Source organism: Oncorhynchus keta, chromosome 26 (assembly GCF_023373465.1).
Source record: "Oncorhynchus keta strain PuntledgeMale-10-30-2019 chromosome 26, Oket_V2, whole genome shotgun sequence".
NCBI lineage: Eukaryota > Metazoa > Chordata > Actinopteri > Salmoniformes > Salmonidae > Oncorhynchus > Oncorhynchus keta.
The window spans coordinates 26,589,179-26,601,408 of NC_068446.1; the positions used below are offsets into that span (position 1 = coordinate 26,589,179).

Consider the following 12,230-nt stretch of genomic DNA (forward strand, 5'->3'; position numbering starts at 1 on the left):
GTCTTCAAGGCATGCCGCTCCACTGTCCAAGACTCAAACCTCCTGCACGCCTGCCCTCCTCATGCTGGGGAGAGAGATCCGCACCCCTGCGGAGATGGCGTTTGGTCGGCCCCTGGATAGCCCTCATGTTCACCCGGGGCCGGAATATGCCCGGAGACTCCAGGACCGCCTGGAGACAGCCCACACCTTCACCAGAGAGCAGTTGGAATGCACTTTGTGGCTGGGGAGCTGGTCTGGGTCTATAGCCCTCTGAGGAAAAAAAGGCAGATGCCCCAAGTTGGACAGTCACTGGGTGGGACCCTGCAGTGTCCTGGAGAGGGTAGGGGAAGTTGTTTACCAGGGAGTCCAGGCACCCACCCCCAGTTGCCGCAGACAAGGATCCAGACAGCCCACTCCCCCTGTCTTCCTCCCTGTGTCACCACGTTGCCAGCCAGAAAAGGTAGAGGAGAACACGTATCAAACGCTTGCTCTGGTAAACAGAAACAAGCGGTACCAAGGGATGGGTTTCTGGAGACAATGTGGCCTATTGACTTTATTTTCTTGTGAATTTTGTACTTTTGGAACCGTTATAAGCTTTTATGACCCCATTCCCGAAAGCTAAGACTCTCCGAAACATGTATGCTGCGGCTTCTGTTCCCCTCTATAACGCTCACTTTTGATTACATTTTCATTCGTCAGCGTCAATTGACAACACAAAATAACAATAGTGACAAATTGTGCAACCTACGAATACTGTATTTATTTGTTTAATTTCAGACATTGGCCATAGCCTGTGCTGCCATTTACTTTTTGAAAAATTGTTTCCGCCCGGTCTCGAACCGGGGACCTTTCGCGTGTTAGGCGAACGTGATAACCACTACACTGCGGAAACTGAACACAACAAGCATGAATACTCTAAATACCCCTACTGCTCAAATAGCCTACTCGGTATCATACAGTAGTTTATGTGTATCAAGATTTACATCATACCTTTTAGACCTTCAGTACTGTTGAAAGTATGGATTATGTCTCTTGCGCTTCGCGCAATTCGAGCATTACAGTTCTTCTCAGTCGCTTTGGTGCATTTTTCACATCATCCCTAACATGTGCAAAATAACAAGTGCATTTCTCAGAACAATTTGTACAAACTGCAATATACAATGGATATGTTTCTAAAGCTAGTCAGTCACTAAAAATCCTTAGTACATCTCTCAAAAGTAAATATTCATGCCAATGATCATGTCAGTGTCATCAGAATGATAAGTCATTGAGTCATTGTTCACGAACAAGGTCGTCAAAATGTTTAGGCAAGTTGTCAATGTAACTGTGTACTTTGACAGTATTACCTGATGTAAACTTAGGCTACATTTTGGATGACAGTTACTGTATTGAAAATGCACAAGGCTGCACTTCTATGGCATATATCAATTTCAACAGTACTATTTACATATTACTGTATGTGGGTTATTGATTGAAAGAGACTGGACAACCCAAGGGGCACAAAGGAAAAACAACTAAATTAGAAAGAAACACAGGAAACCACCCCTAAGGCACAACTTTGCCCGCAGCACTGTTGTGCTGTCTCTACACATCCAGACGTTCCTGTCTGTCGGCCCACATATTCTCATCCACATCACACCGGATATTTCCCTTCCAATACAACGTGGAAAGAATCTTTTGGAATGCCTTATCCATCCTCTGCAGGCGTCAACTGTGATGTCCTCACATGCTGCATCCATTGCAGCCAGCAGGGTCATCTGTGTATGTGGCTGACGATCGTACACCTTCCACCTCCATGCTGAAAATAACTACTCATTTGGATTAACGAATGGTGAATAAGGTGGGAGGAATTCTATGAGCATCCTCGGGTGGGTCACAAACCATTGCCTTATGATGTTTGATCGATGGAAACTCACATTATCACAAATGACCACATACTTTGGCAAATCCTCTCTAAGCAGACCCCTCTCATCATCAGGGATGAGAGCCCTGTAGAGAGTCTCTAAAACGTTGAGTAGATGCTGGGTGTTGTATCGCCCTATAAGGTGGATATGGGTTAGGACACCATGCTCCGAAATAGCAGCACACATGGTGATATTTCCTCCCCGTTGGCCTGGCAAATCCACAGTAGCTTTGTGACCGATGATATTCCAACCCCGCCTTCTGCATTTGGTCAGGTTGAAGCCAGCCTCATCCATGTATAAAAAGTTGTGAGAGGGTTCACTTGATTCCAACTCCATTATACGCTATATCCCAGAACACACAGTTGAATTTGTTTTGGTAAGGAAGAGTGACATAAAATGTACATATATTGCATGTTCCTTCCACAGCAATGGACATGTGTGCAGTTTATGCTTACTGTACTATGTATCACTATAAAATGTTGCTGTAAAGTAGTTACATAGATATATGTTTTACCTGTACATACTGGTACCGTAGCTCCTTAACTCTGTCCTCATTCCTTTGGAATGGTACACGGTACAGCTGTTTCATACTCATCTGGTTTCTATGCAGCACCCTGTAGATGGTTGAGATGCTAACCGTACGGATGTTTTCAAAGACATTGTTGTCTTCTATAATGGTCCTTTGTATTTCCCTGTGTCTCATGGCATTGTTTACTCGGACCATGGTGCAAATAGCCTCCTCCTGTTGAGGTGTGAAAAGTTGTCCTCTGCCACCGGTTTGAGGTAATCTTGCAGTCAGTCCTATGTGGGGAAATGCAGTGATGCATCGCATACTTTCACATAGACAAAAACTATGAGAACACACATTTTACTGTAAAACATGCAGGTGGGTGCATGTAAGGTGCAATATGTATCTGTATAGAGTATATTTCTGTATGCTGTGAAATACAAGTGGACTACTGTAATATGAAGCATTGTAGGAATTGTAGGAAGTATACAGTATACTGCTTATATACAGTAACAGTGGTGGACAGTACATTGGTGGACATACCTGTTCTCTCTTCGAAACGTTTGAACTATTGAGGACACGGTTGATCTCCCAATATTCGGCTGCACCCTTCGACCCGTCTCAGCCATTGTAAGGCCATGATTGACAACATGGTCTACAATAGTGGCCCCTATGTCCTCTTCTGCCTCTTCCTCTGTTTTGCCTTCCACCACGCATCATTGCTCCTCTTCTTCCTCCTCTTGGCTGTTGACCCTGTTCGTTTCCTGGTCCATCCATTATTGGAAAATTGCAACTCTGTGTTGTGGTCTGTCTATATATGCTTGCCAATTGATTCTTCATGAGATGCAACTTTGAGCAATTTAGACAACTGGTTGATTGAACTAACACTTTTACATTCCTTCATGAGTGAGGGTCAATTTCACCTGCACGATTCATCAATTCACGTTTTTGTACAAAAGGTCTAATAGACATGTGTAAAACTATGCTTGACAGTTTATGACAAATAATAGTTTAACAATTTTGCATGTATTGGCTTATGCAAGGAACTAATGCCTAGATGTTTTGAGGGGTAAGACTATTCAACAGAGAACCATCTACTATATTTTGATCAACATGACATGAGCAATTGATCATGTGGAAAAAAGCTGACACTTGTACATTATCAATTGCAATTTGTTCAAAAGGAATAAGAAATTGCTTTAATGATGTGCACAAGTGACTAGATGATTTGGAATTTGTACAAGTAGTATCAAGAATTGCACTTGTGAACTGAGAAATGCATCAAAGCGACTGAGAAAAACTGTAATAAAAACAAAGTCACGTCGATGGGTGACATGACAACGTGGGAGGACCTGCCCCACGGTTCATATAAAACCTTATGTCAGAGCGCACTCTCTTATTTCTATTCACAAAGTTAGCTTAGCCGTATCGCGCAAATTGACTGCTCCGCATCTTCCCAGGTCCAGGTAGGGTAAACAAAATGTATTTGGCGGGTGCTGTCCAACTCCCGCCAGATTATAGTAACTCTCTACATTTACTGTGTATTGTGGTAGCTGTTGTAATACCAGTCAACGACTGAGGACGTACAGAAAAGTCAATATTCTTATAAAAAATGCAGCATTTAATATAAAGACTATACATAAGATAACATTTAATGAAGAAAATAATTTAAAATGTATCATTTTATTCCTAATTATTCTTGTTAAAGTTGATTGAGAAGCACTTGGGACATTGAAAAATGGCCTCTTCCACTGAAATAAAATAGTCTCAAACGTATAAAATGTACATTGAAGTCTATGTCATTATGCTTCAATTATCATGAAGGCATACACACAAGGATCATTTTGAAATTTTATTCAATGTATATTTTTTTATATATAATTTTGAATGATTTATCTTGAGGACAAAAAAAGAACACTTTTAGTGATATTGACCTGGCCACTAAAAGAGGGAAAGCCCATGAAACCGAGGTTGAAGGTTGATTCTTTATCCTCTAAGATAAAGCAGCTAAAAACGCTTTTGCGTTCCTTCAAGCCCCCTGAGTAAGGGGCCTTCTAGCACTGCCTCCAGCATGGGGGACGCAACAGAGGACTTTAGTGACCAGGCTAGAGCTTGACGACCCTCAAGCCACAGGCCCGGCAGTTAACCTGTTCTTTAAGAAGGCCCCGGCAGCTACACCATTCAGTGAGCCACCTTCACCGGCTGACCCGTGGGCTCTCGCCCACCCCAGCAAGGATAGGACGCAAAACATGGGCTGGACTAAATGCCTAAGGTGGATGAATACATAGAAGAGCTGATGCTCTCCCCAGATGAAGCCTGCTGCCCCAGACCTCAGTGCAGGTCCACAGATGAGCTACTGTCACGGGCCTACGACACAACGGCCCGCATTGGGAACCCTCTCTCAGTGCTCATGCTAGCACAGAACAGGATGCTCCTGCCAGAGCACGCAGACCTGGACCTCTGCAACCTGAATGACGCATCTCTTCAAGCGTTTGCGTTCAAAGAGCAAGGCCTGGTTGGTGGAGAGCTGCAGAGATGGTTGTCCTTATGAAAGGTTCTCTCATTTCCACAGAGTAACTCTAGAGCTCTATCAGAGTGACCATTGGGTTCTTGGTCACCTCCCTTACCAAGGCCCTTCTCCCCCGATTTCTCCGTTTAGCCGGGTGGCCAGCTGTCGGAAGAGTCTTGGTGTTTCCAAACTTCTTCCATTTAAGAACGATGGAGGCCATTGTGTTCTTGGGGACCTTCAATGCTGCAGAAATTATTTATTTGGTACCTTTCCCCAGATTTGTGCCACGACACAATCCTGTCTCGGAGCTCTACGGACTATTTCGTCAACCTCGTGGCTTGGTTTTTGCTCTGACATGCACTGTCAACTGTGGGACCTTCTATAGACAAGTGTGTGCCTTTCCAAATCCTGTCCAATCAATTGAATTTACAACAGGTGGACTCCAATCAAGTTGTAGAAACATCTCAAGGATGACCAATGGAAACAGGATGCACCTGAACTCAATTTCGAGTCTCATAGCAAAGATCTGAATACTTATGTACCTTACACGTAAAGTTGAAGTCTGAAGTTTACATACACCTCAGCCAAATACATTTAAAGTCAGTTTTTCATAATTCCTGATATTTAATCCTAGTAAAAGAAATCCCTGTCTTAGGTCAGTTAGACATTCTTAAAATGAAGTGGTGATCCTGTCTTTATATGGTGGTTTTGGAGCAGTGGTTTCGTCCTTGCTGAGCAGCCTTTCAGGTTATGTCGATATAGGACTCGGTTTACTGTGGATATAGATACTTTTGAACCTGTTTCCTACAGCATTTTCACAAGATCCTTTGCTGTTGTTCTGGGATTGATTTGCACTTTTCGCACAAAACTACGTTCATCTCTAGGAGACAGAACGTGTCTCCTTCCTGAGGGGTATGACGGCTACGTGGTCCCATGGTGTTTATACTTCCATACTATTGTTTGTACAGATGAACATGGTACCTTCAGACGTTTGAAAATTGCTCCCAATGATGAACCAGACTTGTGGAGGTCTACAAAATTGTCCTGAGGTCTTGGCTGATTTCTTTTGATTTTCCCATGATGTCAAACAAAGAGGCACTGAGTTTGAAGGTAAGCCTTGTAATACATCCACATGTACACCTCCAATTGACTCAAATGATGTTAATTAGCCTATCAGAAGCTTCTAAAGCCATGACATCATGTTCTGGAATTTTCCAAGCTGTTTAAAGGCACAGTCAACATAGTGTATGTAAACTTCTGACCCACTGGAATTGTGATACAGTGAATTATAAGTGAAATAATCCGTCTGTAAACAATTGTTGGAAAAATGACTTGTGTCATGCACAAAGTAGATGTCCAAAGCGAATTGCCACAACTATAGTTTGTTAACAAAAAATGTGTGGAGTGGTTGAAAAACGAATGTTAATGACTCCAACCTAAGTGTATCTTCTGATCTTCCGACAACTGTAACAGAAATGTGGAAATAGTGAAGGGGTCTGAATACAGTGGTTCCTCCTTTAAAGGTTTTGTGATACTGCAGCACACCTTGCTGGCTGCTGCAGCATTCTATGACACGTTATTTTATTGTCAGCCATTTTTTCATTAATGCAAGTCAGTGCTAGTTTGATCACCAGAGGGCAACTTTGAGAAGCATTTGATAGTCTCCCATATTGGCATTAGAATTTTAAACCATTTTGTAATACATAGTACATGGGATTGATTAAGACATTTGGCTTAATTAATTTGATTAATATTATGGTGTTCCTATTCCAAGAAAAAACAGTCAGGATAGAAAGTATTGCTGTACAACGTGATAGTTGGGGGTAGGCTACAGCGGATTGGAGAATTCTAAATTAATATCTAAGGGACATGACATTTCCACACCCTAATTGTAATGTAACCAATACTAATTTCTTCTACAGGTAGACCTACAGTATATCTAAAAATATTTTATTCGATGACGTGACTCTCCGCCAATAATTACATTTAGAGGATTGGAGGATTCTAAATGAATATCTAAGGGGCATTTCCCGTTAGGATCTGTGAGAATATCTAAGGTGCTTTTATAAACTTCTAAGTTGACTAATAATAATAGCTTTGTTTAAAAACTAACAATATTTTGGAGATTGTTTTCATGTAACCCAGAGTGAGCGAGAAAAAGGCAATTCTTGAACAATTCACTAATTTGTAAATAATGCCAGTTTGTTATTTAGAATTATTTATTTTTGGAGAAACCTAACGTGATTATTTAGCAGACATCACTGGCTTATATTCAGTCAACACATACATTTTAAGAATATCATGAAATATAATTGAACATTTTCATTTCTCCATGCTTGTCACAGAGCAGCGTGAAACGGTGCTGAAATAGTGTTGACTAGGAAACGTTCCCACTGTTCTGTTCTTAGCGCCAGTCTGCACGTTCAAACTAATTAGATTCTTCAAAGTAGTCACCCTTTGCATTGATGATAACTTTGCACACACTTGGCATTCTCTCAACCAGCTTCATGAGGTAGTCACCTGGAATGCATTTCAATTAACAGGTGTGCCTTGTTAAAAGTTAAGTTGTGGAATGTCTTTCCTTCTTAATGCGTTTGAGCCAATCAGTTGTGTTGTGACAAGGTAGGGGTGGTATACAGAACATAGACTTAGTCTTTTACCAAATAGGGCTATATTATTGCATGTTAAGTTCTAATTCTCAGAGTAAAACAGACATTATGAAAGCTTAACCATGTTTATTTCTTCCCAGAGGGTCAATACCGCTGCATTAGACCAAACATGTTTCCACCACCACAACTATATATACTCCAATTTAGGGACTCCTCCTCTCCAATCCTTACATCTTTTATGGTTAGACAGGAAGACAAAGTAATAGGGTGATAAACCTATAAAACACATACAACAACACAGAGTTACACATGGAGTAAAACAAACATACAGTCAATAATACAGTAGAAAAATAAGTTTATATACAATGTGAGCAAATGAGGTGAGATAAGGGAGGTAAAGGCAACAAAAGAAAAGGCCATGGTGGCGAAGTAAATACAATATAACAAGTTAAACACTGGAATGGTAGATTTGCAAAAATAACGTGATCAGCACATGCACAGAAGCTTTGGGATCTTTACTGCAGAGAAAAATAGGTCACAGAAAATTCGGATTCACAACCACTCCGTTGTTAATTTTCAGTCACTGGTCCTATTTTGACAAAACATGTTTCCGCCCGGTTTCGAACCGGGGACCTTTCGCGTGTGAGGCGAACGTGATAACCACTACACTACGGAAACTGATTGCCAGAAATAGAAAGAAAGAATCTCACCACGTGATGTGACAGCATGCATATCCATTATTTGAATAATCTGTTACTCTTTATGTTGACTATCATTTCATATATTCAACTTCTCAGATATATTCCGTTTCAGGTCTTTAAATTTAGATTCAAAAGCTAAAGACAACATTCTGGTACTTTATTGTATTTATTTGGTTAATTTCAGACATTGGCTGTAGCCTTTACTTTTTGAAAAATTGTTTCCGCCCGGTCTCGAACCGGGGACCTTTCGCGTGTTAGGCGAACGTGATAACCACTACACTACGGAAACTGAACACAGCAAGCATGAATACTCTAAATAATAGTTTATGTGTATCAAGATTTACTGTTGAAAGTATGGATTCGAGCATTAATAAAAACAAAGTCACGTCGATGGGTGACATGACAGCGTGTGTGTGCCTTTCCAAATCCTGTCCAATCTATTGAATTTACAACAGGTGGACTCCAATCAAGTTGTAGAAACATCTCAAGGATGACCAATGGAAACAGGATGCACCTGAACTCAATTTTGAGTCTCATAGCAAAGATCTGAATACTTATGTACCTTACACGTACAGTTGAAGTCTGAAGTTTACATACACCTCAGCCAAATACATTTAAAGTCTGTTTTTCATAATTCCTGATATTTAATCCTAGTAAAAGAAATCCCTGTCTTAGGTCAGTTAGACATTCTTAAAATGAAGTGGTGATCCTGTCTTTATATGGTGGTTTTGGAGCAGTGGCTTCGTCCTTGCTGAGCAGCCTTTCAGGTTATGTCGATATAGGACTCGGTTTACTGTGGATATAGATACTTTTGTACCTGTTTCCTCCAGCATTTTCACAAGATCCTTTGCTGTTGTTCTGGGATTGATTTGCACTTTTCGCACAAAACTACGTTCATCTCTAGGAGACAGAACGTGTCTCCTTCCTGAGGGGTATGACGGCTACGTGGTCCCATGGTGTTTATACTTCCATACTATTGTTTGTACAGATGAACATGGTACCTTCAGACGTTTGAAAATTGCTCCCAATGATGAACCAGACATGTGGAGGTCTACAAAATTGTCCTGAGGTCTTGGCTGATTTCTTTTGATTTTCCCATGATGTCAAACAAAGAGGCACTGAGTTTGAAGGTAAGCCTTGTAATACATCCACATGTACACCTCCAATTGACTCAAATGATGTTAATTAGCCTATCAGAAGCTTCTAAAGCCATGACATCATGTTCTGGAATTTTCCAAGCTGTTTAAAGGCACAGTCAACTTAGTGTATGTAAACTTCTGACCCACTGGAATTGTGATACAGTGAATTATAAGTGAAATAATCCGTCTGTAAACAATTGTTGGAAAAATGACTTGTGTCATGCACAAAGTAGATGTCCAAAGCGAATTGCCACAACTATAGTTTGTTAACAAAAATGTGTGGAGTGGTTGAAAAACGAATGTTAATGACTCCAACTAAGTGTATCTTCTGATCTTCCGACAACTGTAACAAAAATGTGGAAATAGTGAAGGGGTCTGAATACAGTGGTTCCTCCTTTAAAGGTTTTGTGATACTGCAGCACACCTTGCTGGCTGCTGCAGCATTCTATGACACGTTATTTTATTGTCAGCCATTTTTCATTAATGCAAGTCAGTGCTAGTTTGATCACCAGAGGGCAACTTTGAGAAGCATTTGATAGTCTCCCATATTGGCATTAGAATTTTAAACCATTTTGTAATACATAGTACATGGGATTGATTAAGACATTTGGCTGAATTAATTTGATTAATATTATGGTGTTCCTATTCCAAGAAAAAACAGTCAGGATAGAAAGTATTGCTGTACAACGTGATAGTTGGGGGTAGGCTACAGCGGATTGGAGAATTCTAAATTAATATCTAAGGGACATGACATTTCCACACCCTAATTGTAATGTAACCAATACTAATTTCTTCTACAGGTAGACCTACAGTATATCTAAAAATATTTTATTCGATGACGTGACTCTCCGCCAATAATTACATTTAGAGGATTGGAGGATTCTAAATGAATATCTAAGGGGCATTTCCCGTTAGGATCTGTGAGAATATCTAAGGTGCTTTTATAAACTTCTAAGTTGACTAATAATAATAGCTTTGTTTAAAAACTAACAATATTTTGGAGATTGTTTTCATGTAACCCAGAGTGAGCGAGAAAAAGGCAATTCTTGAACAATTCACTAATTTGTAAATAATGCCAGTTTGTTATTTAGAATTATTTATTTTTTGGAGAAACCTAACGTGATTATTTAGCAGACATCACTGGCTTATATTCAGTCAACACATACATTTTAAGAATATCATGAAATATAATTGAACATTTTCATTTCTCCATGCTTGTCACAGAGCAGCGTGAAACGGTGCTGAAATAGTGTTGACTAGGAAACGTTCCCACTGTTCTGTTCTTAGCGCCAGTCTGCACGTTCAAACTAATTAGATTCTTCAAAGTAGTCACCCTTTGCATTGATGATAACTTTGCACACACTTGGCATTCTCTCAACCAGCTTCATGAGGTAGTCACCTGGAATGCATTTCAATTAACAGGTGTGCCTTGTTAAAAGTTAAGTTGTGGAATGTCTTTCCTTCTTAATGCGTTTGAGCCAATCAGTTGTGTTGTGACAAGGTAGGGGTGGTATACAGAACATAGACTTAGTCTTTTACCAAATAGGGCTATATTATTGCATGTTAAGTTCTAATTCTCAGAGTAAAACAGACATTATGAAAGCTTAACCATGTTTATTTCTTCCCAGAGGGTCAATACCGCTGCATTAGACCAAACATGTTTCCACCACCACAACTATATATACTCCAATTTAGGGACTCCTCCTCTCCAATCCTTACATCTTTTATGGTTAGACAGGAAGACAAAGTAATAGGGTGATAAACCTATAAAACACATACAACAACACAGAGTTACACATGGAGTAAAACAAACATACAGTCAATAATACAGTAGAAAAATAAGTTTATATACAATGTGAGCAAATGAGGTGAGATAAGGGAGGTAAAGGCAACAAAAGAAAAGGCCATGGTGGCGAAGTAAATACAATATAACAAGTTAAACACTGGAATGGTAGATTTGCAAAAATAACGTGATCAGCACATGCACAGAAGCTTTGGGATCTTTACTGCAGAGAAAAATAGGTCACAGAAAATTCGGATTCACAACCACTCCGTTGTTAATTTTCAGTCACTGGTCCTATTTTGACAAAACATGTTTCCGCCCGGTTTCGAACCGGGGACCTTTCGCGTGTGAGGCGAACGTGATAACCACTACACTACGGAAACTGAAACATGTTGCCAGAAATAGAAAGAAAGAATCTCACCACGTGATGTGACAGCATGCATATCCATTATTTGAATAATCTGTTACTCTTTATGTTGACTATCATTTCATATATTCAACTTCTCAGATATATTCCGTTTCCATTTCAGGTCTTTAAATTTAGATTCAAAAGCTAAAGACAACATTCTGGTACTTTATTGTATTTATTTGGTTAATTTCAGACATTGGCTGTAGCCTTTACTTTTTGAAAAATTGTTTCCGCCCGGTCTCGAACCGGGGACCTTTCGCGTGTTAGGCGAACGTGATAACCACTACACTACGGAAACTGAACACAGCAAGCATGAATACTCTAAATAATAGGTTATGTGGACATGACATTTCCACACCCTAATTGTAATGTAACCAATACTAATTTCTTCTACAGGTAGACCTACAGTATATCTAAAAATATTTTATTCGATGACGTGACTCTCCGCCAATAATTACATTTAGAGGATTGGAGGATTCTAAATGAATATCTAAGGGGCATTTCCCGTTAGGATCTGTGAGAATATCTAAGGTGCTTTTATAAACTTCTAAGTTGACTAATAATAATAGCTTTGTTTAAAAACTAACAATATTTTGGAGATTGTTTTCATGTAACCCAGAGTGAGCGAGAAAAAGGCAATTCTTGAACAATTCTCTAATTTGTAAATAATGCCAGTTTGTTATTTAGAA

The 12,230-nt window shown here is 39.9% G+C and overlaps 5 non-coding genes across 5 annotated transcripts; all 5 read right to left on the reverse strand.

Moving 5' to 3' along the window:
• Positions 1-798: 798 nt before the first annotated feature.
• trnav-aac (transfer RNA valine (anticodon AAC)) lies at positions 799-871 on the reverse strand. The gene has a single exon. It is a non-coding gene; the product is annotated as a tRNA-Val (tRNA).
• Positions 872-8,114: 7,243 nt separating this feature from the next.
• trnav-cac (transfer RNA valine (anticodon CAC)) lies at positions 8,115-8,187 on the reverse strand. Its single transcript has one exon. It is a non-coding gene; the product is annotated as a tRNA-Val (tRNA).
• Positions 8,188-8,426: 239 nt separating this feature from the next.
• trnav-aac (transfer RNA valine (anticodon AAC)) lies at positions 8,427-8,499 on the reverse strand. Its single transcript has one exon. It is a non-coding gene; the product is annotated as a tRNA-Val (tRNA).
• Positions 8,500-11,442: 2,943 nt separating this feature from the next.
• On the reverse strand, positions 11,443-11,515 carry trnav-cac (transfer RNA valine (anticodon CAC)). Its single transcript has one exon. It is a non-coding gene; the product is annotated as a tRNA-Val (tRNA).
• A 251-nt stretch (positions 11,516-11,766) lies between these two features.
• trnav-aac (transfer RNA valine (anticodon AAC)) lies at positions 11,767-11,839 on the reverse strand. The gene has a single exon. It is a non-coding gene; the product is annotated as a tRNA-Val (tRNA).
• Positions 11,840-12,230: the final 391 nt, after the last annotated feature.